This window comes from Calypte anna, chromosome 2 (assembly GCF_003957555.1).
Source record: "Calypte anna isolate BGI_N300 chromosome 2, bCalAnn1_v1.p, whole genome shotgun sequence".
Classification (NCBI taxonomy): domain Eukaryota; kingdom Metazoa; phylum Chordata; class Aves; order Apodiformes; family Trochilidae; genus Calypte; species Calypte anna.
In genome coordinates, this window is record NC_044245.1 from 76,727,648 (window position 1) to 76,755,308 (window position 27,661).

Below are 27,661 nucleotides of genomic sequence, written 5' to 3' on the forward strand. Positions count from 1 at the left end.
TTCTCCCAGACAGCCTCTCCACAACCCATAGGAAGTATAATAAGTTTCAGGTCATGCTGTTTTCCATAAGAGCCCAGCATTTGTCCACTTTTCCTGCTGCTTAGTAGTCAACCGTCAGTTAGGCTCTCAGGTGGCTGGACCAATGCAGTCTATCTCCATTCCAAACAGTTGTTAAACTATTAATGAGCTGTGAAGACTGCTGCAGCTATTTAGAACTGCAGAACAGCTTGTGCATCCAAAAACTTGCATGCTCCCCCCTGCCCAATTAATATTATATTATTAGGTTCAAAAAGTAAATTACCTCTCCTCACAAATCCTGCCTGTAAAACTTGAAACACACTGCCCATGGCAAAGTGGGGTGCTGCCAAAGCTGCATCAGGAAGATGCAATTCAGTGTTGCCCTCCAAGCCAGTAGCATCTCTTAACTTTATCTCCTGTGAGTAATTTCTAATTGTTTTATGCCAGGCAGGCCCTCCTCAGCTCCAAGTGATTTACTTGCTAATGATTCATCCTCCACAAGGTCTTCAAAGAATGCGGGTTACTTTCTGTGCTTGTATTTATACTATGAGCTTCTTTCTTGTTTTTATTTTCTTTCACAGCCCTCAGACTATTTATTAAAGCATCAAATATCAATAATGTCCTCCAGACTGGTGATGCCCTTGGCTAACCATACTGATCAGACAGTGGCCAAACTGTGTCTGAACTGACAAGTATGACTCTGGCAAGAAAGACCCTAACTCCCTTAGGGAGACACGGCTTATCCCCAAAATGCAATATTTAAAATTATTATTTAAAAAAAAAAAATATGGTTGGTTTCATTTAACCTTTAAAACAAACAATCTGGTGGTTTAAAGAAGAATAATCGACATCCTCTGCCAATTATCTCTTCCTCATTCATCTACTTCCTTGTTTTATTGTGCTCCAAGTGTCTATTTCACTTGTTAACAATTAAGCTCAGACATGGTTAGATGCCTAAGCATTGAGATAATACATAGACACCCCGAGAAGAGAGTGGATTCTACTGTGACAGCAAGAGAGGCAGTTCCCACCTGGCAAAGCTAATATAACCCATTTCTTAGGTGCTGCAGGTCTTCCTGAGCCCAGGTGACCTATTGCTGAGGGGCACCACTGTTCCAATGCCTTTGCTCTGCTGTTAGGTTTTCCTCTGTTCTGTTCTGTTCTGGAGTCTGTGCACTACAGATACAATTAAGTACCAAGACACTGTCTCTTCCAGTCAATCAAAACAAAAAACAATTCTAAAAGGCATAGGGGAAATTAAGTACTGCCTGCAGTTGCCTTCTGATGATCGGATGGGAAATAGAAGCATCATGCATATGAGCATGCTCTCTGACACACAAAAAAGGGTGGAATAAATGTTGTTTTTTGTGGGTTTTTGAGGAGGGGGAGGAGGGTGTGTTTGGTTTCTTTTTTAAAAAAAATCCTCTGCATTTCCCCACCCACCATCTCCAGAAAGAAATTCCACAGCTCATCTTACAGACCGTCCTTCAGAGCAGAAAATACACCGACTGATTTCTGAAAGTCCCCACTGTCTGTCATTAAACAAGGTAGTAGCTGTTGGAAGTGGTCCTCATAAGGATTCAAGCTGCACTGCATCTCGTATATCCTAGTCCCCTTCTAGGGATACCCATGGGACACAACTTGTTAAGGAGGCCCTATAAATATCCCTATACGCTACATACAAGACAAACGTATTTTACAGACTCCAGATCAGGAGATCTGCTGTTCAGACAGAAGGAAATTGCAAAGGTACCTGATTTTTATAACCCTGTTCTGTGGAAAAAAGTATACAATCAAGTAACATAATCTGCCATGAGTAATCACACCAGATTTGTGCTTCCATATGTGAATAAGGAAGTATCAATCAGGAAGATAACTCCATCTCTACTGGAACTCACGTAACCTCTGCTAGTCTACCACACTGTTATGCTGTCAGCAACTCAAAAAATATGGAAAAATTGGAGAGAGATTAAGAGGAGCCACAAGAATGACTGAAATATATTTCATAAGCCTAGGAAATTCAAGCAGCTCAAGATATTTTCTTACAGAGAAGGTCCAGGATAACCATTTGTAAGCACCAGTAGCAAAAAGGCAGATTTGATAGAGGACCACTTAACTTTGGAAATAAAATATTTAATTAACATTTGGAAATTTCAGTAGGTATTCTTATTGGAAGCAAGATGTATTATTATTATTATTGTTATTAAAACACCTAGTCCAATGAATTTCTGGAAAAACTCATGAGATAGATTTCCTCCAGTCTTTTCTTTTTTAGAGTTGTAAAAATAACATACTGTCATATAAGGACGGAAAATCTGTGGAGTCAGTCCATGGAGGAAGTGAAACATTCTAATAACAGTCCCTTCTGGTGTGAGAAATTACTAAATTCATAAAAATTTGAAAGATCTTTTGCAACATCTTCAAAGAGACTATTCTTCTTTTAGAATCACCACCAGTTAGGTCTGGAAATAATTACCATTAAGCTGAAATTCAGTTTCAGCTCTAAGAAAAATTATTCTGCCTTCATCTTTGCAATCACTTAAGCAATATCCCCAAGTAATTACAAAAAATTAAAGAGGAATGATGGAGAAGAAAAAAACTAGACAATAAACTTTATTATTCAACTGCCTAACGCAAGAGCTAGTACACAAAGGAGGCCAACTCCCATAACACAAAAGGAGAGCAGTTCTTTAATTAACCACTTTTAGAATGAGGTAAGAGTTTTACAAAGGAGCAAGAAAAAAGAAAAAACCAACACAACCTGATTAATGAAATTAAGACACATGCATTGCAGCTTGTAATATAAAAATACAGATTTTTATATTTTGGAAGGAACCTTTACCACAGCACTTACACATGCCCAAGAGTGAGACAGTGTGCGACATCGTTGAGCCATGCAAGAAAAAAGACATTGTTCCATGCAAAATAGAAATTCAGAAAGCATAGTAGATGTTTCTCTATTATTGCCAGCAGACTACTACATTAAGAAGTTACTGACATAAGAAAATTATTAACCAATGTCAAAGACTTCAGAATTTGCTTTGATAGTATAATCACCCCAAGCAAAAAGCCAGAGACATTCATTCTAATCCCAGATCTGACACATCCCACTTTGTATCTTTGCTCATCATTGAAATGGCATGTCTAGCATTACACTATCCAAACCTGGGTGATGAGTCAGAATTTACTTACAATCTATAAATATCTAGATTTTCCTAAGAAGTGAGGCATAAACACTTCTTCTTTGAAGCTACAATGGTGCTAATAATTTAATCTTAGTGACTTCTAGAAATCTGAAAAATGCAGAAACTCCATGTCTCTGAAAATCGTGGTGTTCAAGAGCTCAGACTTTAACTTCATTCCATGTTTAACAAAAAGTAAAAATATTCTCTAAAGAAAGGTATCTGAAGATTATTTCAAAGCTTTAATTCCATTTTTGATGATGTATTAGACTACAGAACAGCAAAAGCTATGCAGATAATTCAACGCAAGAACACTGTGTGGCAAATATGGTTGAAAGTACATTTCCCAGTGTTGGTAGAAACCTATTTTCATTTGCTTCCCAAATCAAAGTGAGAGGTGGAGGAGCATCTGCCTCTTATGCTGTACCTTTATTTCACAGGGAGCAGCATTCTCCAGCAGCAGCTGAGCCTGTGAGTTGGGGCAGCACTTTAATGGAACAGGGGGCTGGCTCCCTGTCTGGCCTTGATGCTCATTAAGCAGCATCCCTAAGTACTGCTACTCACACACCATATGTCAGTGCATTATCAGGAGCTGGAATGTGTCCAGCCAGAAGTTCTAGAGGTTAAACAACTGGACTTTTTGCAAATAAAGGCACATCCAAAATTCTTTAAAATTATTAAGCTGTTCTCTCCTAATACCCCTGGAGAATCAATAGTTTCCAAAATCAGTCAATTGACAGACGTGTGGTTCTGCTTCAGGCAGACACTGACCTACTGGAATGAGATGGGAGATTTTCATCTGGATCCTTAACTCAGCTGACAGAGAGGCAAAACCCAAAGAGTCAATGCAACTAAGGTTATGTTCTTTCTTTGGTGCTACCAATGAATGGTGAAAAAAAAAATCATCAAAGTAAAAGCTTATAAAGCAGATTTGGGTGCCTAATCTGTACAGTTTTTTGATATTGGTATGTACAGACACATCCCAGGGGATGATCCCACTGCAAACCATGCAGTAGTATGGTGCATTTGATACAGAACAGTGGTATATCTAAATATGTGAGAAGAGTAAATGTCTGCTTCCAGCTTCCCTCTCCCCTGTAGCTCCTGCCAGCTTTGGATGTCTTTAAGGAGACCAGGCATTTCAAACATATTTCAGAACCAGGCAGATTAGAAGCAGTCACCAACTGGGTCAAATGCAACCAGCAACCTGCATGCAGTGCCTTAAGGGAAGAGGTGCTCCGATGGAACAAGCCAAAGAAACTTCAGCAGGTGGGGTCCAGATGAAAGATAAAATAATGGGTGGCCTAAGAAAGATCACTATGTCTGCTGATCCAGTGATCTTAGATGAGTCTTTGCTGATGACACAAAGCTGGGAGGAGTGGCTGACACCCCAGAAGGCTGTGCTGCCATTCAGAGGGACCTGGACAGGTTGGAGAGTTGGGCAGGGAGAAATCTAATGAATTGCAACAAGGGCAAGTGTAAAGTCTTACATCGGAGAAAGAACAACCCCAGGTACCAGTATAGGTTGGGGACTGAGCTGTTAGAGAGCCAGAGGAAAGGGACCTGAGAGTTCCAGTGGACAGAAGGATGCCCATGAGCCAGCAATGTGCCCTTGTGGCCAAGAAGGCCAATGGCATCTTGGGGTGCATTAGAAGGGGGGTGGCTAGTCGGTTAAGAAAGGTTCTCCTCCCCCTCTATTCTGCCCTGGTGAGGCCACATCTGGAATATTGTGTCCAGTTCTGGGCCACTCAGTTCAAGAAGGACCAGGAACTGATCGAGAGAGTCCAGAACAGAACCATCAAAATGACAAAGGGAGTTTACAAGGAAAGGCTGAGGGAGCTGGGTCTCTATAGCTTGGAGAAGAGGAGACTGAGGGGTGAGCTCACCAGTGTTTACAGATATGTAAAGGGCAAGTGGCAGGAGGATGGAGCCAGGCTTTTCTCAGTGATGATCAACAGTAGAACAAGGGGTAATGGATGCAAGCTGGAACATAGAAGGTTCTGTGCAAACATAACAAACAGCTTTTTCACTGTGAGGGTGACAGAGCTCTGGCACAGGCTGCCCAGGGAGGTTGTGGAGTCTCCTTCCCTGGAGACATTCAAAGCCCACCTGGATGCTTTCCTGTGTGACCTATACAAGATGACCCTGCTCTGGCAGGGGGTTGGACTTGATGATCTCTCGAGGCCCCTTCCAACCCCTAACACTCTGTGATTTCTGTGAATGATGACCAAGAACTTAATGTTTTCAATTCAACATTTCCATGATCAAGGTGGCAGTTAAAATATGCTAAATGCAGTGACTCTAGGTAGGAGTTCTACAAAATGTTTTACATCTGCTGTATTTTAAACAAGTCCTGAAGAGTCCAGGAAAGAACTGTTCTTTTCATACTTAACATTGAATACATCTTATCTAGCATACAGCAAAATGTTAAAAGTCCTGTAACAATGTAACTTTTCATTTAACTTTATTTAAGAATACCAGTTCTCCAGTCATGGGGACAACTGTTTATAAAACCAGATGAACAAAGTGGGGTTTAATCCTTTATTTTCGAGAACAAAGGAAGTGTAATCTATTCATTAAATGTCTGATGATGCTGTTTAATGACATATGAAAAAAATGTCTTGGAACAACCTAGGGAACATGTGCTAGCAAAATCAAAGATTCCCATGTTGCCAAGATGGAATAAAAAACATGCCAGGCCACTAAGAGGCACTTGCAAAAAATTAAGCCATTAACAAGAAATCAGATGGCAGAATATCCTAAATTACAGAATCTACATCAGCAATAAGAATATTTGTGATAAGTTGCTAGAGAGAAGAAAAAAAAAAGACTTGGCAATGAGACTTGATAAATGTATAGTAATCTCAGAGACCTTTCCCTCCAATTTCAGTCTTAACTGAAGTGAATGAAACTGGAGGATATAGGAAAAAAATGTTACTTGCTCATATTCAAGTGGTACCAGGTGGTACTCTATGGGCTCTATTCAGCAGCTCTTTTTTATATAACACTTCAAATGCTAAACAAAGTGACCAAGAATTCAAAGTACATAGATATTGGCCATTGATCCACAAATAAAGGTGCTGTTTCAACAGAAAAATCAGAAGGAAATCTAATTGCTGATCATGCTACTATACTTCTGATTGCAGCTGAAGCTGTTGAGTAATAATGGAAGTGAAAATTTTGATGATGTACTAAAGACATGATCAATAACAAAAGAGCAAGTACATGCAACTCTCTACATACACATTTATGAATTTATATATGATAAATGTGAAAGCTCTGAAATGCAGCAATATTTAGATGATAGAGTAGGGGGAAGGACTGTTTGATTGCAAATAGCCAGCATTACCCAGGAGATGAGTTCTCTGCACTGAAACTCACCTAAACAAAAATGACCACTTGTACCTGAAACACACTGTTACCACTTGCAGCTCTTTATTATAATCTGCCTCTCCTCCTCATGTTAAATACTTAGAGGACATCAAGGAAAAGCATTTAGGAAGGTTTTAGATACAGAAGAATCACTGTCTCTAACAGGCACTGAATTCTGCACAATGAATATTACCCAACTACTGTAACACATGTATTTTTAGATATTTTTTAAAGTTAACCACAAGAGGGAGGCAACAGCACCCAACACCCCCTCTCCCCATTAAACACAAGTCATGGAGAGAAAAACAGCAGTTTAAACAAATAATTTTCAAACTCCCTAGCTGATTCTTTTAATATGGACTTTCAGGGAAATTAGGATCATTGCTAAAGCACAGGTGGAAAGCTTCAGGTTCATCACACGTGAATTCATATACACTTCTTCATATGTGAACTTAAAGGGCAGAAGCATGTTTATAATGCATAACATAACGACAGAAAGCACTTGAAGCAAAGTTTCATTCGTTCCAAGGCACTGTCCCACACTCACAGCCTTCAGCAGAGCTACCACCACTTTGGTGTTCAAGCTGAATTACCCAGCTCTCAGCCCACAAAGCCTCTTCCAGTAGCTCTGAAGATTTGTGCACACAGCAGTCAGTGCCCTGTCCTGCCCTGTCGCTGTGTACCTGGCACAGGAGCACCCGAGTCCCCTGAGATGTAAAATCTTTGTGTGCCTCACAGGGCCACGACCAAGCAGGCAGGCCCAAAACAGGGGATCAGCAGGCACCCTTGCCAGGCTTCTTGGACAAGAGGAAATTCAGCCTTTTTTTGTTACATGAAGAGCAAGGTGCCTCTATAAGAGACAGGCTGGGAAGCTTCAGAAGACTTTACAGTCCATCCTTTGCCCCCACTTTGACAGGCCAAGCATCCTGGAAGCTTGTTACAAGCCATAGATCTGGCATCCACCTCTATAAAATAGCAACCGCTTAGGCTATTTTTCTCATTATGAAGAATATTCATCTAATAAAGCAAGCTACTTTCCTAGAATGTCTTGTAATCACACTTCATTTTCACATTCTCCATTTCTACCCAGATGTTCATTTTGTCTTACAAGTCTGCAAACAACTGACATAAGCACTGAAGATGAGTTTGTTTCCAATATATTAAAAAAACCTCAAACAACAAACCAAACACCCCCTCACACACACACCAACCAACCAACCAACCAACCAAACAAAAAACCCTGTCTAGGGGTTTCTGCTGGCTGGAGCAAGAGTAATTTTAGCACTAATAATGTCACAGCACCCAAAATAATTCTGAATATAATTGGTAATTTGAATTGTCTACCAGCCTGGTGATTTATGACATGGGATGTTTTTAAGTCCAGATCCCACTGAAAGACTGCTTTCATAATCATGATTTTTGTTGTGAAACTTCCTAGTTTCCCCCAGCCACATTGTAGCTGCAAAGCTATTGAAAAGCAAAGATGTATCAATTGTTATTTTAAAAGTTGCCATAAAGTATCTTCCACATGACACAAGTATTGGAGTTCAGGAAAGAGAACCATTGGGTACCTGCATAGTAGCACCTATTGCATTTAGAAAGCCTGTGATCTGTTCACACAGGAAAGGACCAAAAAAGATGAGAGGCAAGATGTGGAGAGCCTCCATATCCAAGATGTGGATACTTTCCTCCTGTATTTTCTACATCAGGCTTGTTTCAGCTTGTTTTCAGCCTTCAAACCAGCAACAGGCTCTCAGAACTAAAGGGCCCTGTATCACAGGAGTTTAGTTCTCAGAATTAACTTACCTACCCATTAATACATTCCTAACACTTAAAGATGAAGACTACAAGAAAGACTACCAAATCTTAAGCTTGATGACTTCAACTGCTCCATTACCTCAGCTAGGAACAGCCTTTTCCCCAGAACACAGCTAAGCATACATACTGGCACATTCTTCCCTCTTCCTCAGATAAATGAGCAGTCTGTGCTGGAGACAGAAATTCCTTCTCATGTGCCTCACTAGAGCACTCTGCTTATATAGTCAGAGTTAAGGCTCCAAGAAGCATTCTCCTGCCATGCCCTGTGATACTGGAGGACACAGACTGCCACAGACAGCACTGCCAGTGGGAGGATTGATCCATTGTCCTCTCCTGGAAAATCTGCGCTCAGTTCTCTCTCCAGATTGCGCTGGATTGGCCCAAAAAGGCCAATAATGAGTAGAATTACAGATGTCTTTTGTGTCACACAGATAATTAGCGATGAACATTGTCCTCTTCTGAAGAAGACACAATGCAAGGCCCTGGAACTCAAACCGGTTCAAGCAAGGGTGGAGGACCATGTAAACACAATGTAGGAAGCAGGCCACTCATTTTAATTGCACTGCTCACTTGGAGCTTAATGCAGCTTTAAATGTTTGTCTGTCTAAAAAGCTGAAACCACATAAACCCACCAAGTTTCACATGTTTCCATCCACAAAGAATAAACTGACCTAGATTCTCTCATTCTTAGATTCCCTCACGGTTCTGGCCAGGTTTTCAGGGGGTTGCTAACCTTGGCTGAGTTAAGGGTTTATAATGAAACACCAAAACCCAAGTACGTTTGAGCTGGTTTGGATTATATTATGAATGTTTTCGATGGCTGTAATGTTCGAGTCAATTCAGACATTCTGGGTACTTTTCATCCAAGAAAAATTGCTGCTTGGAAAAAAATTCCCATGTTTACAATAAATTAAAATCAATCATTATTTTGGGCCTGATTCTCCACTACACCATTCCAGCACAGCATCTGTTTTAAGACTAGGCTCCAACAGTTGCAGTGAATATACCTTGGTTTTATACCCTCTTGCCCATTACAATAATGAAAATAAAACATTTGTGGAAAAAGGTACTTGCAGTTTCAAAAGAACCAAAAATATAAAGTGATAGACATAACAGTGGCAGTAAAGAAATATAATACTAAGGGCAAAGATAATAATACTTATTCAGGCAAAGATAATGCCAGAAGTTCAAAAGATATCACAAGTAGTGAATCAAGAGACTACAGTGAAAAAGACAGTATCTTCAAGCTTGTGGGAGGACTCACTGCCTGGAGACACACAAGCAGACACCCATTAAGGTAATGGTTTCTCATTTCACTGAGAGCATCATCCTCAAAAAGTTTAAGCAACAACATACCTCACCTGCCACTCCATAGCTCTGGAAGAAGTTGGGAGAAACTTATCTGAGGTACTGGTAATGCAAAGCAGCACTTTTAACATGGCGTTGAAGCAGAAAGGGCCTGGGTCAGAATAACTAAACATTGAGAGCATGACGGTAAATAAAAACTATTGTGAAGACATCATGCTACAGGCTAAATAATGAAGCAAGTGTTTTCAACACCTGAAGTTTTACCTGTTTTCCTTGACCAGCTCTCAAGGTCTGTCAGTATATAGAGCAGGTAGAAAAAAATCAGGGGGAAAAATGCCCTTTGGTCAGAACAGTGATTTCAGGTAAGGATGCAGTAGGACAAAGGGATGAAAAAAAAAAAAAAAGGGTGGATGATGTCCCATAAAGGAATCTTTGGAGTTTTTCAGACATCAGACCATGGATATGCTATCTGCAAAGCCTTTGTACATTTTTTCTTTCTAAAGCAAAATTTTTCTCCTAAAGAGAAACCTAAAATCACTCTTCCATAGTCAAATCCCCAAAAATGAGGTTTGCAAAAGCAGTTCCACAGCAGGAACAAAATATTCTACTCTATGGTAATACTATGCATACCTTAACAGTAGACAGAGCATTCAGAGATGCCTGTTTTCACTTACAAATGGGGACAGAGTAATTCTTAGTTAATTTTGTCTGCACTTTATTGAAATAGTTATGAAAGGAGGAAGAAAAAGCATGCTTCTAACTTTGCCAATATCCAAACAAAACAAACAGCAGCAGGGTTTTGTTTTCACTTAAGTTTCATTATACTTCATATATAGAGAATTAGTGCAACTTAAAACTGTTTTGTATTCAAACCCATGTGTATGACAGGAGTAGCCAACATGCTCATTTCTGAGTGGAAAAGTCTTATTCCTGCCATTAGTCCCTAGCATAATGTGTTTTCATACATCCTGGGAATCTTTTTCCGAAAACAAAAGTAGACCTTTACAAATTAGTGGACCTGAACCAAAAGCCCAGTCAAGAAGCCTGAACTTTGGAGTGTTTGCAACTGGCTTTATAATTCTGTGGCTAATGTTCCTCTACTACAATTACTGAACTTAGATAATGGAGGCAAGAGAACACCAGTCACACAATGTTGGTCTGGAAAAGAACAAGCAAAAACAACCTTGGCAAGACTTTTACAATAATCTGAAAACCAAAGAGACTGCCAGCAGCAAACTATGTTTTCCCCACATCAGTAGACGTTACTCAACCAAAAGCTCTTTCTATTCGGACATGCTGCTGGTACAGTTTGGTAGCTGGGTCACATCCTCCTAATTTGTGTTGTGGCCCTCTGCAGGCCAATGATGTGTATCATTTTGATGACAATCAGCAAGAGGAATTAATAAAATTCAGCAAAATGTACCAATTGTAGGTATCTTGGATGAAAACAGCTCCCATCCAAAATGTGACTGACGTGTTGCATGATGCAACATGTGAAGGCTGAAGTTATCTAGAAGACATATACCCAGGGGAAGGGATTAACTTTACAAGTGTTATACCCTAAATGGGAATTCAAGGTGTCCAGTCATTGAGCGATATTCAGCACTTAAGTAAGCAAGCTTAGAAAGAATTAGCATTACAAGAAGCAGCTAATTAAGTCATGTTAATTAGCTTCAAACAAATCACATTCAAGCACTATATTTTAGTTCTTGGTTACCTATTCTAGTTGTATGCTCATTCCAGTCTTACATCACCCAGAGGAGGATGCTATGGACAAAGGTGAATGAAAGGGCAAATAGGCTTTTAATTAGCAGAGAGACAGGATTTCTTACTGAAGTGGAAAATACAGGAGAGTTGTCCTAGGTCCAGTTTCTAATCTGTATATATTCAAAATTACTCAAAAACTTTTAAGAAAAAATCAGTCAAGAAGCCTCTTTATAGCTACCATGACCTCAGGTAATCTGAATCAGCAAGGAATCAGAGGACAGCTTACAACAGTTTAACTTGAAATTCCTCAGTGGTATTTCTGCCATAAGTTCATTGTTGAGTCATCCAATAAATATTATATCTCTGTTCTCGGAGTTTTTGTGCCAATTTGCTAAGCAAGCAAAATATTCCTAAATCTTCCTCCACACACTGGCCATCTTTCTGCCAGAAATCAGGCAGGAGAGAGCATAGCCAACAAATATGGTAGGCAACAGATGTTACACTAGTCATCACCCTCTGGTTGCAACAAGAGTTGTGAATCGTACAATGGTTTGGGTAGGAAGAGACCTTCAGGTTGTAGTTCTACTTCCAAACCCCTTGCCATGGGCAGGGACATCTCCCACTAGATCACGTTGCTCAAAGCTCTATCCAACCTGGCCTTGAACAATTCCAGCCACAGCTTCCCTAGACAACAGAATGCTACAGAGTGGGTGGATATCACAACAGACACGAAAAAGGTAAAGACAGAATAATCAATTAATAAAACCCCAAACCAACAACTTAAATATTGCCAGACCAGTCACAAGGCTTTTAGGACATGGGAATAAACTTGTGAGGATGAAGAAAAAAAGATTAAAATCGCAAATGGAACTATAGGACTATTGGAAGCAGAATGCTGTGGAAAAACATTGCTTAGAGTCTTGGCACTTAAAAGAAAACATCCAGAACAAGAACAAATCTATTCCTTTCAAGATAATTATAAACCCCTAAGAGAAAGCAAACTCCAACTCAAGAGAAGTGCAGGTGATGTTCTCTAGATGACAGCATGCACTATTTTGCAGTCTATAAACATTTGGAAAAAGCAATTTGATCTCATTTGTTCCAGCCCATTTAATCTCTAAGCAGAGTAGCTTATCTTCTCAGGCCAAGACTAATGAAGAAAGAATGTCTTCAGCCTAATAGGTCAAATGTAAACAGGTTTAAAATTAAACCATTTCCAATATATTAGAAATGACCCTACCCACACAATTGTTCACACTCATCTCCCTCCTCCAGAAGAGGAAGTCCAGACCTGACTCTAAATTTCCTGCTCTGAGTTTTGATCCTACACAAAGCAATTACTGTTTAACTGAGTCATGCAGTCAATTTACTTGGTGGGTTTAATAACACTCAGTGGTATCACTGTGACTGAAAAAGAGGTTGGTGGTTGTGTGTTTCTTGGAGAGCCTTAGATAGCAAAATTCCCCTTCTTGGGAACTGAACGATGAGTCTGCTCTGAATATTGTATCCAACCCTATTCCTGCTGCTCCTTTACCCATTTGATTCTTCTCTACAATTCTGCAGTTTTACCAAGGGTTGAGTAAAAGCTGTCTCACTTGAAGGTCTTCCAAATATTTATTGTCTCTTCCCTCAAACCTCCTTCATTCTCTTCTTTCCTTGTATAACCATACAATAGTAGCCTAGGACAGGAGCTAAAATGAAAGCTCTGGAATACAACAAAACAAAACAAACAAAAAAAACCCCAACCCAGCCACCCCAAGTTCAAATCAGACAAACCTACACACACATAAACAAAAAACTTTCTCAGAAGTAATGAAGGATATTGGATATTTCCTGAACAGTCTCTGTACACTCAGCATATTGCTGGATAAAGCCTTCTACTCCCTCTTCATTAACAAAACGGTAACATGTGGTGTCTTAGCAAATCTGCTGGCTTCAGCATGCTTAGCTACAAGAATGCAAGCTGTATGCAAATAGCCTAATTACTTTCCTCTAGCCATTAAATCTAAGCTAACTCGAAGAACTGATCAATTATAATTTATTTACCTAAAAACAAAAATCCTCCAGAACTAGTTAAGATTTTACATTAAAACTATCCTTTTGTGCCACAAACATATAAGTGTAATGGATTTTTTTCACTGAAGTTCAAAAAGTTAAAAGCTTCCTAGGAACCATCTAGACCACCAACTGAATAGTCAAAACATTTGAATAGCGTGATAACATCAGAAAATGTCACATAGCTGCTATTTTGATCAGTATGTCACCGAATATATCTCTTGCTACAGCAACTTCTGCGGTACACAGTACTGCACAAGTATTGGAAACAGTGATGGAAATTTGGGAAGTAGTATTTAACTTCGGCTGCTAAGGAAACAACAACAGAGCCAAGCATACTCCTGTGCCAGCCAATGTGACAGCATCGATTGAGGTTCACCCACCTTACTCTGCATGTCCAGCCAAGAGTCTGGTTCTGTCTTTTCTTTACTCTTCCATTTAGTTTCATGCAGGCATAACTTGTCCCCAAGACTGATTGTTGCAAGCAAAACCAAGCCCTGTTCCCTCAGCTTTTGCTTACAGGTAAGTGCTTGAGCCCTTGACTGTCTTTGATGGTGCTTCACTTGATTAAGTCCATTAGACCAGTGTCATTCCTGGACTGGGGAGCTCAAAGCAGAGCACATGTGGCTTCACAGGTGCCAAAGGAGGAGAAAGAGCTGCCTCCCTCAGCTTGTTGGCCAAACTCGGTGCAGCTCAAGATGCTTTGGGTTTCTTTAGTGTGAGGCACACTGCTGCCTCCTGTTTAACTTGGTCCCTACCACATCCCTTCTGTTTCTTTTCAAAGCTGCTTTTAGTCAGCTGACTTCCAGCCTATGCTGCTGGATGGGATTATTTCTTCCCAGGTGCAGGACTCAGCTTTTTTCTTTGTTAAACATTGTGAGCTCCTGCTCAGGCCACTTTTTTAGCTAGCTGAGGTTACCTTTACTGTGTATCAACCACTCTGCTTAGTTTGGTATTGTCCACAGACTTGCTGAGAGCCTGGTCCAGCAACATAGGCATGCTCTCTCTAAAATAAGATGCTTTGCTTTATCCACAGCCATGCCTTTGAGTTAAGCCTTAGGATCAAATACGAGAACTTTGCATCCAAATTTTGAATTGTTAAGCCCATTCATAAGGCAAGAGCATTTCAGTGTGAAAATGCTCTCCTTCCCATCTCCAGTTCCACAGTATATTACTGACAAGTCTTAATAATTTTGATACCAGTGGCAATTAAACATATACAACATGTGTGTATGTAGTTTTTATTTTTAGTATACACACTTGAATACACACTTAAAATCCCTAGCAAAATAGTAAGAGGAGAAATTAAAATACATAATATTTTTAAAAGGCATAGATATTAGCAGTGTGACCTGGATTATACAGAAGCCTTTGGATTCATCAGCTCTGTGCCATGGCAGATGTGGAGAAGGCAATGGAAACACCATTTGCAAGCAGCTTAGCTCACTGCCTGCTATAAACAGATCTTTGACAATCACCTGACTTCCATGAATGTACTGACTGACAGTGAAGTTTTCTTGCTCAGAACTTAAGGAAAATAAATAAATAAATAAAGTTAAGAATAGGAAAATCATCTTTGCAGTAATATACTAGCACCAGCTCAAACTGGCCAGAGAATTCAATGTTAAAGCACACTGGACACCTGCAGTCTTAGTAGAAGATGCATTATGCACATTGTGAAGCCTGATAGAAGGCTGAGCAGTCCCTGTAGACCACACTGGCTGTGCCCAAAATGCTGGGAAAGGAACTAAGGATGAAAGGATCAGACCTAGCCCTTTCTCTTCTCACGAATAGCTATCTAAAAATCAAATGTTTCCACACTCACCTAATACTACATGAAGTAATATCCTTCATCAGAAATACATTTTATTTCTTTGTTTACTTCTATCTTACCTATTGGCAGCTGCCACTTAAACTATACTAAGTTGATATATCATTTACAGCAAACAGAAGTTAGTAGGCTCTTTGTGCAACTTGGAAAGAGATATGACCCTACCCTATGCACTCACAGGAAAATATAAGATCTGTACTAAGTCTCCCAGCTGCTACTGTGGCCTCAACTCTCACTTTCATCATCTGGGAGATTTAACTACCAGACTTCTATAGTAAGTTATGCTGACAGCATACTCAATTAGTCTACTGAAGAACCCTTTTTCCTTCCTCCCTCTCATACTAGATTTCCAGCTAAGGAGAGATTAATCCATCTCCTGCTTTGCTTAAAATATGCATTCACCAGTCAACAGCCAAATGAACATTATCTGACTTAAGAAGTACACCAGTGTCCTTACTACTTCCAGCAAGCAAGCAACACCTGCTATAACCTCCCCCCCATGACTTCCATTGCAATTCACAGCATCAGGCACCTCACAAGCTTGAGCCTTTCAAAGAGATTAACAAGTTTGCATATATAATGGAATTGGTGAGGAATGCTGTTTCCATGGAGCAAACTAAATTATTCCTCAGCTGAAAACTTCTCAGTGCTGTTAATTAATGTTTTCTTGCCTCTAAGGGTCATCTCCCATCCATTTCTATTCATTATATACTTACTTCTATTCATTATATACTTCTATACATTATATACTTACCACAAAATGTGGTAAGTAGCTGCAGTGGCACTGAATGGTGAGGAAGACAAGGTATCTTCAGACATGAGAGGTGGGAAAAACATCCTGTGAAAGGTTTAGGAATGCATCCTGCATCACCGGCAGAAAGATGCTGCAGTGACAAACTACACACAGCCTCTCTACATAACTGTGCATATTAGTGCAAATTTTAGATACATAAAATACAAACTTGTATTGCTATCTAAGATCAAATAGTCATTAAACAAAGTAGAATGCAGCTCTAGAACAGAGCACCACATCCACACAATTATGAGATGCAGTAGGCTTGGGACTGGGGTGTTTTGTTTTTATTTTGATTTGGGTTGTTGGAGTGGTGGTTTTTTGAGAGAGACGATTGACAGAAGTTGCAGCAGTGGGATCCTGTAATAGACTTTGGGAAAGATTATAAGGAAAGAACAATAGCTCAAGGAAAACAGGGAACTGTTTTGTCTAATGCTTTGCCAAGCTTGTGTTAAATAATGAAACAGTGACCTAAAAGAATTAGTTAATACTGCAACAAGTCTTTCCTGGACTGATGAATGATAAGCCTATGTAAAGCATTGGTAATCTACTTGAGCACTAGTTTTCCCTACCCAAGTTAAAAATATTTTGTACAGTCTTGTCTGTTGGAAGTCTGCACATTCATCAGTCTTCCTCTCCAGCACCAGCAAGCCTGTGGGAGTCCTCAATGTGCTCTAAGTTCAGCAGAGCAATTTTCAAATCCTTTCAGAGGACAAACTTTCTAAAGCCACAAATTATTACCTGCAGCAGTTTCAGCCTCCCAAACAGTCCCTCCTTTAGTGGCCATCCCGATCAGCTGAACACTGTCCCTGCAAGGGGAGCTCTGTTTGATGCCACTCTGGCAGGCAGGACACTGTCCTTATTCTATAAGGGACAGGGGCAGGCAAGCTGTGCCCCGCAGAGGCAGAGTGACATCTTGTGTGTGCCCTGGGTAAAGCCACTGGAGAGGGCAAATGCACAGAAATAAGGGTTATTGCTGTGTCATCCCATCTGGAGAGGCCCAAATGAACACCTGGCTCCACAAGATATGCCAACCCCCACCCGAAAAGGTGGGGTCAGGCAACATAAAAGAGGCACATTTGAAATGCAGGATACACACCCGCCATCCAAGGACCTGAGCTTCCTACCGTGATCATTGCTGGATCCAAGGGTGGTGATATCTCTTCTGTCTTTCCTTTATCTCTCTCTCTCTGCCTCTGTGTCTTTGTTTCTAACTTTATCTCAGCACATGAGGGTAACATAATTTCTAACAGTTAAGTTTTCCTCCTTGTTGCTTTGTTAAGTTATGTTAGCTGTAACCTGTTCTTTTGAGAACTTCTTAAGTTTTGCTAAATTGTAATCCATTGCTTTCAAAGTACCATCATTTCTAATTCTGCTAATTGTAATCTGACATGCTTTATTCTTAATCACTTTTAAGTTGTGTTTTTATACAAACCTCCTGGGTAACAGCCTTACTCCTGAGTACCCCACAGAGAATTCCCAAACTTAATCTCACCGAATGGGTTGCTAAAAGAGATTAAATACAGGAGGAGGAGGATTGGGCCCAGCCGCACCTCTGACCCAATCTGAAGGGGTTTAGAAAGCAAGGGGGTCCAGTCCAAATCTCCCTGGGTTGACCCCCACTCTGGGGAAACCCTACTTGTGTCCACTCTGTGGGACGTAGAGATGTGGCCACTATGTGGGATGTGATATTTTGTTTGGCCCCCACCCTGGGGAGCTGTGCTCACTGTGTGAGATGTGACAGTGCTGCACCCACCTTGTGGGGCGTGACAGCAAGTAAAACCATTCCTTTACTAGAAGTCTCCTTTGTCCTGTAAACCAACCATCCATCCATCCATCCATCCATATCTAATCTTGATTCAGATATTTATGTTATTTTATTACACCTTTTCTTAGAGCAGAAGACAAACACAGGCTCTGGCTCAGAAAATTTTTCCTCTTATTTTAGCCAAGAATTAGCAAAGAACTTGTAGAATGTTGCTGCTTTACATGACATATTGTGATAATCTAGATTGCAAAAATGAACATAAACAATTTAGTTATGCCACAGATGAGGATTACATTACTTAGCTGAATTAGGATGACTTGACTGTATGGATCAAACCAAAGGCAAAATCCTAGCTTGAGCAAAGCTATGCAACTAAATCAGTACCATGCAAAGCTACATCATAAGTTTCCATGAACTGTCAAGAAAATGGATTAAATACAACTTCAGAGCAGTGCCTAAGGAAAAATTTTTATGTGCAATTGTTTTCCATGATCTCCAACATATGGTTATTGAAAATCAGTTTTGCCCCCTTCCTATAACACAGATTCCTGGTTACATTTGTCTTCCCTTTCACAGCAGAACCTTTAATACAAAATAGTCAAGAAAAAAGAATCTCTCAACTACAAAGTGTTACACGCTCAAAGCAGCAACTCCCTCCTCTCCGTCAAGCATCCCAGAACAGCTTGTATGTAACTCAATCACCAGTGTACATATGCAGCTCAAATCAAGGCTGTGAGGAACTTGGCAGCTCTTATCTTCACAGGGTTGCCCCTCTCATAATTTTGTTGCTCTCTGACCTGCATTACAACACGAAAGAAGCAGCCAGAAATTCCTGGTTTCTTTTTTACTAGGAAACTCACAAGCTTGCATGGTTTAGGTGGAAACTGAAGTAGTCACCTAATTTCTAGAGCTTGACTGAAGCCCAGATGTTGTTAAATAATTTTGGGGAAATGGGAATTTTCTGTTCCCGAGCCAAGTTTCCTGTAAGGATTGAAGACCAGATTGGCATTTGTATTCATTCCTCCTTGTGTGATTCCTTTCAAGGGCAAGGTGAGGCAAAACTGCCCAATTTAGTTTAGTAAATTTAAGTAAGTTTTTATATGAAGTGAATTTAGCAGAATTTTGGCCTTACAAAACAAAGCTACAAATTTTTTAACAATTTATTTTTTTCCCCCCCACCTAGATGAGTTTTTACCATCTAAGGACAAAGATAATGATGGAATTTCAGTTTCAAGATTTGTAAGCTTTCATTCCTGTTGTGTGACTATCAGGACTCAAACAACCTTAGAAATAAAAATAAAAATAAAATTGTGGTCAGCATTTTACAGAACCGCTGCTATCACAGGTCACTAATGGCTCTTAAAACCTTCCAAAAAAGCAGAGATGCGGGGAAAACATAACATGTCTGGCCCCAAAATAAAAAGATTTGATTAAGACTAAAACAAGGCAGAGATTCCAATGTCTTTTATCCTCACACCAAAGGCCAAGGAGTTATAAACCAAACTATGAAGGGAATACTATGGGACAAAATGAAGCATAAACTAAAGAGATCCTATCCTAAACTGTCCCTCTATGAGAAGTGAGAACATTCTTTAAGACAGAAATCCTGGTATGTGAATTCTGGCTGTGTGCTACTACTGTGTGCTGTAACATAGAGACATATTTAGGAATATGTCATCAAAAGTAAAATGAGCCGTTTGCCAACAACGTACCAATCATTAGTGGTCTCTAACATAACTACAGGTTTTGCTCAAAACAGCATTGCCAAATGATAGCATGGGTTTTGTTCAACTGCTTGCCTTATTTTCTCACCATGGAACAACTGCCTGCCTAGCTATTAAAAACTAAATACTGATAAATATGTTTGTTACATGCATAAAGAGAAACCATAAGTTTCCAATCATTAGTATTCAACCCTGCAGCCTTTAATCACACAATCATTTATCAAAACAGTTACTGTGTGAACATTAAAAAGGAAATGCCATGCTTTATCACAGCATCTACTAACCAACCCAAAACTGGACAGGATATTTTCACAGCAATACCTCAAGCATGTTAAAAGGGAAGTTCCAAATCTAGCAGCTCTTCAATTTCATTGGCTTGCTTTGATAAATGTTTTACAAGCTATGAACTCTTAGTTTAGGTGTGGTCTTTTTGTTTCTGTGTGGTCAACCTGTACAGGATCAGTTAAAAGTTTCCAAACATGATGGAAGGTATAAATTACTTAAGGAATCATCTTAAGGAGAACTAAATACCACCCTGCACCTGTACATGACTGTAACATAAGATTAAGTGAAAGCAGATGAAGTTTTCCATTAAAACACAAAAACTAGGAAGATAGATGCCTTCTCTAGTCAGCTAAACCATGTTAAAAATCCTACTGGCATCAGAGCACAAAACAGGTGAACTGCCTTTTAGGGGCAGAAGATCAATCACTATCTGCCTGTAAACTGCTCAACTGCTCAGTAACAATCTGTAAACAGTTTCCTGAAAAACCCACTATCAAAGGAAACTAGATGCCAGTTCAGCACCACTAGAGACAAGGTTCATTGGTCCACACCCAATCTGAAAGAACCAGGCAGGAAAAAATATTAGCATCTTGCCTTTGTCGGTTCTAACAGAGTTGGAAGTAAAATCTTTGCTGTAGAATAACAAAAGATAATCCAAGCAACTCTTCTTTCCAGCTACCCTGCTCAGACTAGTCAGCTGTCAAAAAAAAAAAAAAAAAAAAAAAGCCCCAGCAATAAAGGCCCTCCCATGAAACTCAGGAAGAGATACCCTTTCAGATTTATTAGAATATCTTTGCTTGTGTTATAACGACTTTTTCCTTTCCCCAAACAAGAATGGAACTGACTGTCACATCTGTGTTTCAGCAGGTGAGCTAACGTCTGCTAAACTTATGACTTCTACTTCCTGAAAAACAGTACCAATAGGTATCCATCATCACTTGGCTTACCACATCCCAAGGGGGACAGACTAGGACTCTGACATTGCAGTAAGCCACCCACAGCACCTTCTATTTGTTTGTAGAGTGCTTGTTACTCTCTCCAGCTGAACTGGACATGGCCTCTCAGTAAGATGAGAAGTAACCTTGATCCTTTCCAAAAGAAAAAGACTGCTCTTCCTTCTGATACACTTTCTGTTTCAGAAGACCTTTCCTTTCCTCATGACACTAACTGAGGTAGAGGATCACCGATTGAACCTTAAAATTTCTGAATGATTTTCAAATTATTTTCTAGAATGGATCAAACTTTTCTATTTACAAGTTTAGTGTTTGAATGTAAAATTCATCACAAATTTTCTCCGTGTCTTGACTACTTTGTTTCTTTCTTCTGGACCTTGCCACCAGTTATCCAAAAAAATTCCAGCTCTCCTGTACTTGGAAGGGATATTCAGGCAAGGCAACATGTAGAGATTAGGGAATCCAAAACCGCTCCTCTTCTCCAAAACCTTGGAAGAGCTTCATTACCTAAACTGACATGAGTAAAGGGCAGGGAAAAAGGAAGCTTGGGGGACTGGAGCACTGGAAAAATTGTTCTGGAAGATATCACATTTAAGAAGCTAACAATTTTTTAGTGCAGTGGGTATTTCAGCCTATCAGGATTGACAGGCTGCAGTTCCTATAAAAAGGTGCTGCCAAAAGGCTATCTGTAGATACTGTTTAAAAATCAAAGGACTTTCTCCCTTTGCACTAGCAGGAACAGTTTCTGATACTTGATCACAGGGCATTAATAAAACTTAGTTATATACAATAGGCCAACCTATTGATTGTCTTAAATAAAGTGCTTCTAATGAAAGATTATCATCACCATCGTAACGTATAATGGGGCAGCTGTATTTTCCAGGTTTTCCTCTAAAAATTAAAACTTCATTATTATGTCATTATAACTGACTTTATTTAAGCAGCATTTTTGAGCCTTGTGAATTTATTGCTTAAAGCATCAAAATGAGTATTTTCTAATTTTCTGATAAAGAATTCAGCAAGGGAAAAAAACTAACATGTTCCTAGATTACTTGGCAATGCAAGATCATTTGCCATATTCAGGATGTGTGATAGCATTTAAAGAAAAATGAAGTTAATGCTTATTTCCTAAATCCATGAAGCTGTATTTTCTATCCGATAATGAAAGATCCTTAATTTTTCTCGCTCTAGAAATAGTGAAGTTCAGTTTCACTGAAGAATACCTGATGACTGCAGACTCCCCATAAAGTTGTTATTACTCCCCCAAAGTACTATTTTTCCTATGCTTTCAATAATGGACATCTCCAGGAATAAGTCACCTTTTACTGTGTTAGTGCAAGCCATTCAATAAAACTTACTTTGTGCCAGAAAACAGACTTTTAACAGCTTTTAAACACAGGCACTTCTGAAAATCATATTACCTGTTGGGCAGTTAATTAAAGCCACAAGTGACCTTATCTAGAAAGGGAAGTGTCAACATGCAAACACACAAGTGTTTGTATAAGAAAATATAGAATAATTATTTCATTGTTTATATAATATTTTATATATATGTGTGTATCTATTTATCAACATATACATTAACAGTGACATAGGTTTAAAGTTTGCTAATCAAGCACTGGGTCAGCACCAGACAGTGCTGCAGTAGAATGACCTATTAAGAGTCCAAAGTGGCAATGGCAGGAGGCCAGATGTAGGAAGTTTGGTTTTGTGTCTGACTCCTAGCATCATAGAACATCAGGTAGGAAGGGACCTCACGGATTATCTGGTCCAACACTTCTGGATAGTACTGTAGTTTATTTGATATGTCTCAGCATCCTGTTGAGCTGAAATTTAAAACTGTCCAAAGTGGAGGAATCCACCACTTCCTCTGGGACACCATTCCAATCTGATTCTTCCAACACGTGGATCAATAGTTAAGTTGCAATCCTGGTGCCTGGAGTTAACCAAAGATTCTACCATACCACAAAATTACATCTTTCCACTTGTAGCACTACTCAAGCCTGCTACATAGCCCCTTTGAATCAAGATGTCTGTGGGGAAGAGTACGCTGTCATCACATTAAAATTTAAAAATGGGGTCTAAACACTCTTTTCAGCATTGTGCTGACCCAGAAAAACATTTGATTTGACATTTGAGTTATTTTGCTCCATCAATACCTTTCAGGAGTGGATTTGCTTAGAAGAGGCTTCATACCCCAGTTTATTTCAGTAGAAACTGCCTCCTAGAAAAGACTAATGTGTACAATTTATTTTACTTTGGCAAGTCCTTAGGTATTTTCTTATTCATTTATGCTACTCCTAACAAGTGTCTAAAGCTTCCTCAATCTGACAGGGGAATGCACATACACAAAGGCATGGTTGATCCTCCACTAGGATCTAATGATTGTAAAAACTGAACTGTGGCACAACCTGAAACCCCCTCAGTTTCCATGCTAGACTACTCATACCACCAGCTCACAGTCAGAAATCCATCCTACCTGATTTTGCAGTTGTTCTATTAAGCATCTTCTCCAGCCATCAATAAAACCAGACGAAACATAAATGCAAACAGAAGAAGCCATTTTCAGCAGATAAACTGCTTGCTAGCTCTCTCCTGCCTGTTGTTAACCCAGCAGTCTATCTAGAGGAAAGACCTTTGTGATTTTTTTCCTGCTTTATTATTAAGCTGGAAACAATAGCCTTTTTGTTCTATGGCAAGAATACGGGAGCCGAAGCTCCACGCACAATTGTGTGATCATCTCACAACCCTGTGTCCCAACCTTTCCAAAACACAGCAGGCACAAAGCTATCCAGCTGAGCAGTGAGAAGATAAAGGACAGTCCAAGGGAAACAATGAACAAAATTGTCATTTCTAGCAATGCGGAAGGCCACTTAAGTATTCCCACAATCTCTTGCCAGTTTTTCTTTCCTTGTGTGATTTCCTCCATCAAATAACTGCTGTCACCTTTGACTGCTTACATGATTAATTATTCTAACCATAAATATTCTTTAGAGAAATGAGAACACTGACCTAGAGCTGGAACATCTATTTGTAATGACCGTCATAACTTTATGTCCTTGAGCACTAAGTAGGGTTTGAGAAACTGAACAGTTTACTCCCTAAGCTCCAGAACCCAGATCCTGCCCTGCGCAGCACCTCAGATGTAGGTCCAGCCTACAGGGGCCAATCTCCAGATCATGTTACCCACATAACAAAACTACTAAACAGGTTAGGGAGGAAGTATCTTTCCACAAATTGAGACTTTTCTAGAAGTGTTTCTAGCTGGTTGTTATATAACTAGAGCCTTCTGGATGTGTGGTAGCAGTAGTCCCTGTGCAAATCTTCAGCAGGTTTACAGCTGTGCCTGTTCCCAGTAGCATCAAAGGATTTGTTAGCTGCTTCACTCAGCTATACTAGCACATATAGTGATAATACAATTTGCTTCTGTTTTGTGTCTTCAGGAGGTCAAAGTTCCAAAAGTAAGTAGAAATTTTTGTTTTGTTTTGTTTTTCATTCATAAGAGCAAATTGTCCTACTTTGAAAAAAAATAGAGAACTTGATGATCTTCACCTTAGACATCTTTTTCCTCCTGCTATTATGCTGCAATTAATTGACCAAATGGAGCAGCAGGGCTGCAAAATGCTGCTTAGATGCCCTACTCTTTCACTTTGCAAAAGTAAATTACACGCTAAGCTTAGTGGTGAAACTCTTTACCACAACTGTAAGCCTTTGCTGTAAAGTGCATCTGGTACTTTTAGATGTTTTTCGGCATGGTCTGTTTTGCATATGGTAACCAATCATGCTAAATGCTCTTTATTTTCTGTTCAGAAAAGCCATACAGATTAAATTGCCATCAAGAAACCCAAATATATTGTGAAAATAGGAGGTTTGCTTCAACACACACTGCCCTAATGAGACAAAAATCAGGTGCTTGGTTCTCCAGAGCAGTCTCGCATGCTGGGGAGGATTAATTCTGAGTTCAGTACAGTTCTAAGGAAGATAACACTCAACACCAATCTCACTGTCTTTTCTTGAAATCCACACTGTATTCATTCTACCTGGGGGGGTGTGTGTGCATGAGGGTGGAGTGATGTGTCTCCCCTCCTTTTTTAAAAAAAACTTAAAAAGGAAGAGGAACAGGCTAATATTTTCTTCACATCTCACTTCTTTCCTCCACAGTACTACTGCCTTACAAGGCACTGGTTCAGCTATTGAATCATATGTCATATAAAATGTGCTACTGACCTGATACACAAACCATGTACCAGAAACATATTTAAAATAGCCTTAACACTCTGCTGTTCCTAAGACAAAAATCTCTGCCCAAGCACAGAAGTAAAAATAAACAGTTTGTATTCAGGAGGAGCCCCTCAATTTGCTTCATATCATGATAAAATGATAAATGTTGCCCTTCTACACTCAAATAAAAAAACTCTTGTATTGCAAAGCACTTACCACAACAGGGACCCCAGTACGTTTGCCATTTTTGGATCCTGTGACAATCAGTGCCACAGTGAGAAATAAGTGATAGAAAGTGTTGCCTTGGCCAGTTAAAAGATAACCTGGCAATGATTAGTTGCTCCATACATAGCAAGTTCCCTCCAGCGACACACAAGGTTATTTATTAACTATAGCAATCATTACAGTGATCATCTCTATCGCACCAGAAAAATGATGTTCCAGTATACTGAGTTCCTTATTCTCAAATACTACTAAAGTGTCTTCTTCCTTAGAGTAATGACTTCTGTAATGCAATCCTTGGCACAAAAAGTAACTAGAGAGCAAACAGCATCTTTAAAAATACTAGATGTGATAGATGACCAAGAAAGCGTCTACCTAACTTCCTCTCTCAGCTCACTGAGTGAATTAATATTGCAAAGAAAATTTACACAGACTTTAATTTTATGAACTTTTAAGTTTTAAGCAGGGACACCTGAAAGATATATGCAAAACAAAAGCAATAAATATAAAGAATGTACAGTCAAATGTGTGCCGATTCTTGGACTCTCAACTAGCTGCTGTCATAAAACTAACAGTCACTGAATAAAAGACACTGTCTTGAAGGCTTATCCTAATAGAAGTCCAGAGTGCACAAATAATCTACCTTGTGCAGATAACCATTTTCTTCGTTTTGTACAGGCATCATCCCACTACAGTACGGTTGCACTGACTACACTGTGAAACCAATAAAACCTCTGTTAGGACATTTTAAAACCTTCTCTAGGCAACCTGTTCCAGTGTTGGGGCACTCTCACTGTAAAAAAAAATCCCTTCCTTATATCCAATCTCCTTAAAAGGCAACAGGCATTTAATAAAGATTTGGCTTTATGGAATAGCACACTACACAGTGCTAAGTTGCACTGTTCATAACTTCCACACAAACAGCCCTGGAGAATCTTTGCTTAACTTGTGGCAGAACGGTGTGGTGAATTTTGTCCAAGTAGTCATTACCTCCACGTGGCACAGCACATGGGAAAATTCTGAAAACAGACAAAAGGGAAGGGATCAGAAGGACGGAAGCTGCAAACAGGGAAAAATCATATCTGCTGACCGGTACATTTTTTCTATTCATAAAGAGAAGGGCAGAGAATGGATTATTTTGGGATCAAGTCCTAGTGAGTCTGACACAGAGAAATCTACTCAGAAATAAGCATGCTAGCCATAACAACTTATATATCAAGAACAGCTGAAGGCAAGAAAACTACTTAATTACATACGAAAAATAAGCTCATTGTCATTCATTCCTTGGAAATAAACTAGAGTTAGCAGTACCTTGTTCAGGGGGACACAGACACTGGTGACAGTCATGGAAGTTTAATTTTAAAATGCTCTTTTTCCTCACTGTCACTCTCTACAAAATTTAAACCCTACTATGCAAATGTAGTCTGATCCTCACCAACAAATTGCCTATGCAGATGGGCACAAACTAATGGAAAATACTGCAAAGGCACAGCACACCACAGGAAGATCTGAAGCATTCAAAAGGGAAATAAAAGAAAACCTAACTATGCATGCCAGTGTGCATAACTAAGCAAAATTTACAGTGCTCTTCTAGAGATCATAGAATAGTTGGGGTTGGAATCGACTTCTAAAGGTCACAGAGTCCACGCAGGGATGTCTTCAACTAGATCAGAATGCTCAGAGCTCTGTCCAACCTCACCTGGAATGTTTCCAGGCATGGGTTACCTACCACCTTTTCTAGGCAACCTGTTCCCATGTTCCATCACTCACTGTAAAAAAAAAAAAAAATCCCTTCTTCATTTCTAGTCTAAATCTATCTTGTTTTAGCTTAAAACCATTACCCCTTCTCCTACTGCTACATGTCCTGCTAAGAAGTCTGTCCCCATCAGAGAGATGTAGAAGTAGATTTAGATGTAGAGATGTACATGACAAGAAGAAGCAGAAAGCCACATGAACTGAATCCTCCATCTAAGGATACCAATTTGCAGAGTCCTTCACCATGTGTGTGTAACACCATGTGTGTCAGACATCCTTATGTTGACTCAGTATTTTAATCAAGTCTAGACACAAAAAAAAAGTTGAAGGCTAACAAAGGGAACAGATGTGATCTTGTGATCTTTCATCACTTTGGTGTCTCCCCCCCATCTGTCTGCTGTTGGGTTACTAACAGTAGTTATTGGGCTATGGCTGCTAGAGATACTCTGTGGAATATTCATAGTGCTTGTGATGTTATCCTTTGCTGTTACCAGGGGATATGCAGTAATCCCCCAAATAGCATACAGTAATTTTGACAATTCCTGACATATATTTAATTGTATTATCAAGTTGCAAGGGTTTCTCCGAGGTTCAAAATTTAGTGGTTTCAGTATTCTGCATTGGCTCTCTTAGCACATCAGCTGCAACA

At 39.6% G+C, this 27,661-nt stretch overlaps 1 protein-coding gene across 2 annotated transcripts in view; it reads right to left on the reverse strand.

The window, feature by feature from the left end:
* The window catches only part of FBXL7 (F-box and leucine rich repeat protein 7), a 169,003-nt gene that overhangs the window by 41,091 nt on the left and 100,251 nt on the right, over window positions 1-27,661 (reverse strand). The window contains exon 2 of one of the 2 annotated variants that reach the window (XM_030446406.1): window positions 26,248-26,276. The exons of the other annotated variant lie outside the window; for it this stretch is intronic. The gene's annotated coding sequence lies outside the window, so the exon portion shown is untranslated. The remainder of the gene's footprint in view (window positions 1-26,247; window positions 26,277-27,661) is intronic. 2 annotated transcript variants of the gene reach the window in all.